Genomic DNA, 3793 nt, shown 5'->3' with positions numbered 1-3793 from the left:
GGTTAAGTGGAATCGCACCTCTGCAGTCCAACCTTTCATATTCAGATTGGTCTTTGTGTAATGAAAAGGTGACAGACTTTGGCAGTTCCGGATGAAATTCTTTTATTTCTTGTAACTCCGAGCATGACTCCAGCGACACGAAGGATGCGTCTAAAAGAGGGAGTGATGTGAAGCGACAACCCGAACTAGCGGAAGGAGTTCCCCTCGAAGCCCCACTCGCGACATCCCTCTCCTTCACCTTCAGAAAGTGAGCTGGGTTTGGGCCCAGCATAACCCCACCCCCTTCACGCTCACCTAACGAGAGCTGTGTGTGTATAATGGTACCTTAAGATCAATGCAATTCGCTGGTTCTAGTCAGATAATCAAATGTTTCTTGTGACTCGAACACGAGATTCGCGTATGGGTTTTGTGTCTCCCTTTTGCGTCATTCGTGTTTGGAAAATAAAATGGTTAAGCTATAGCCCTAAGTGCATGGCTATCGTAGTGTGTACGCGTCTGTGTGTGTGTGTATATGTGTGTATGTGCATATCTCTTTACAAATGTCACTTCGTTTTGCTAGAGAGGATGAAACACATTCGCCTCAAGGAAAAAAGACAAAAAAAACTCTTGTATATGGTTCTGATTGATGACTCTCCATTTTAAAGAATGCTATTACTAAGATTGCTGATTGTCATGCAGGAAACTGCTCCGAGCGTGAGTCATGCAATCATAAGTGAGGTCAGGCAGGCACGGTGCCGAAGGGTCAGGCACGATTTCGAACACATTTCACTTCGCACTCCACGGTGAGCGTCCGAATGCTCGACGAGGCTAAGGTGTTAGCTTACTATGTGTGCTGTTAATGGTAAGGATCAGATGCATTCCCATCATTCTAACTGTACAATCCAGCTTTCTGCGTAGGACTGTTCATAGGTACTATATCTTAAGTAAATATGTATATACCTGATTACACATTATACATGCACATGCATATATGTCTGGATATACTGCATGTATATGCATGGACATATGAATAGGAATACATGTGCGCGTGCGGTCGAGTATGTGTGTGTGTGTGTGTGTGTGCGTGTGTTTAAACATATATATATATATATATATATATATATATATATATATATATATATATATGTGTGTGTGTGTGTGTGTGTGTGTGTATGTTTATATGTAAACATATACATAAACAGATATACATATATATATATATATATATATATATATATGTTTTTGTGTGTGTGTGTGCAAAGGCAGCAAAGAGAAGTGCCTGCATGCGGTGCCACGACTTTGGCCAGTTGAAAAATCGAAGCCGAGGCAAAATTTCTCACTATCCCTCACTCTCTCTCTCTCTGTCTCTCTCTCTCTCCCTCTCTCTCTCTCTCTCTCTCTCTCTCTCTCTCTCTCTCTCTCTCTCTCTCTCTCTCTCTCTCTCTCTCTCTCTCTCTCTCTCTGTCTGTCTGTCTCTCTCGAGCTCTCATAATCTTTCTGTTTATCCATCTACCAACCTACCTATCTCTCCCGCGTCCGCCGAGCGTCGGCCTGTTCCTCGGCTCGGAGGTGGGCCCGGAGGCTCCTTCCAGCCGCCGTGCTTCCGCGCCCTTGGCCGAGATGGTCCGAGGGCCGCGGACGCCGCCGCACAAGAGACACGCAGCTTGTGCGGATCCAGCGGCTTCCTCCGGGCCCGCCTCACCACTGCGCCCACGGGAACTCCGTGGGACGGTTTATTCTGAGTATGTAGCCATATGCATATGCATATATATATATATATATATATATATATATATATATATATATATATATATATATATATATATACATATATATATACATATATACACATATATACACATATATATGCATATATATATATATATATATATATATATATATATATATATATATGCATATATATGTGTATATATGTGTATATATGTATATATATGTATATATATATATATATATATATATATATATATATATATATATATACATACATATATGTGTGTGTGTGTGTGTGTGTGTGTACATATATATATATATATATATATATATATATATATATACATATATATATATATATATGTATATATATATATATATATGTATGTATTTATGTGTGTATATATATATATATATATATATATATATATATGTATATATGTGTGTGTGTATATATATATATATATGTATATATATATATATATATATATATATATATATATATATGTATATATATGCATGTGTGCATATATATATATATATATATATATATATATATATATATATAAATATATATATACAAGCAGTATATTATGTATATACATATGATGAAAACGAAGTGTGTACCTGCTTAGCATTTATCCGCTTAACCGAAGATTACCTGGTGTCCGGCCCGAGCCGCCCCGACGCCCCTCTCCCGCCGGGTCCTCCGAGCCCCTCTCCCGCGAACACCGCCCCTGTGGCGACGCCCAAGCCAGTGTCGCAGGCTGTTTTAGGGCGAGGCGTGGCTGGAGGTGCAGTCGTTTCGCCCTGACGGAGGGGCCAGGAGCGCCAGGGAGAGGCTTGCTCACCTGCAAGAAGAAGTAACAATCATGAGAGAGTATTTTCCTTGCCAACAGAGGGCCTCGTCAGACGCACCCTGGCCGAGCCCAACACTCACCGCTGACAATAGAAGTTCTAGGACAATATTCACGTAGTTGCGTCAGCTAGTATATTTTTTTCTGACTCCCATGACGTGATTTAGTCATCCATGCAGTATAATGTCCTTCCAAACATCAGTTTGACAGTGTTTAGTCATCAACAGGATCCAATCCCAGCTGCATCTTTGTCCATATCACCCAAATCTAGATTTATGATCGTCATGGTATTGGAGTAGATATTGAGATAAATATATATATAAAACTACGGTAAATGTGTAGATATAGATATGGATATATTTTTCTTGAGAGAGTAGTAACTTTGTCCATGATATATTTTGAAACGTACAATACATAGAGCCACAGGATACTTGGGTCCACTCCCGGACTTTCGTAGGCTGACGCACGCGCGCGCCGGCTTGGGAGTCGGGCCGCGGCTGCACGAGCAGGCTTCAAACACAAACACAGCCGGCTGGCCTCCTCCCGCGAGGCTCGCCGGTCAACCTCTCTGCAAACCGGAAGTGAACCCCGAAAAGAGGGGCAAATCGTGCAAACACAAGCCTGTGAAAGTCTCACTCGCCCACTACGAGAGCGACAACAACACGTCCCGTGAGGTATATAGTTTATTAACGCCAAAATTGTGTCTGCTGATGCATCGGAAAACCTGAAAAAAAATATATATATTAATGGAGTCTGTACCTTTTTTCCGATCGTAATTATGTCGTCTTCATCAGCTCTCACTCCTTATAAAGTTCCCGTCGTCAGGAGAGAGCTTGCACGCACTGTTCGCTTGCAAGCTACAATAGCTCTTTCATCGTCGCCCTCGGCGCGCCGCTCTCCATGGTCGGCGCTCGGGAGAAAAGGTTTCATTCAGTTAAGAAAAAAGGGGGAAACACAAGCCAAATTGGCACGGCTGGAAGACTGGCGCCATGGCAATCTCCTGCAGCAGAAGCGGTTACACTCTCGCTTATTAACTCAGGTTCTCTGGGAAGGGTTTGTGACGTCACGCGAGGAGGCGAAGGCCCCGCTCGGAGACTGGTCAGTTCTCAAAGACTAAATCCGTTCCACAATCATCTCGGCTGCCTGCTGGCGGTGACGCAGGGCGCGCGAGCCAGCGAGTGCGCGGGGCTCGCCGGTACTGGGACCAGCAGGCAGATTGAGAGGCA

The sequence above is a fragment of the Penaeus chinensis genome, chromosome 41 (assembly GCF_019202785.1).
Source record: "Penaeus chinensis breed Huanghai No. 1 chromosome 41, ASM1920278v2, whole genome shotgun sequence".
In the NCBI taxonomy this organism is placed as follows: Eukaryota; Metazoa; Arthropoda; class Malacostraca; order Decapoda; family Penaeidae; genus Penaeus; species Penaeus chinensis.
Note: the sequence above shows the minus strand (reverse complement) of the source record.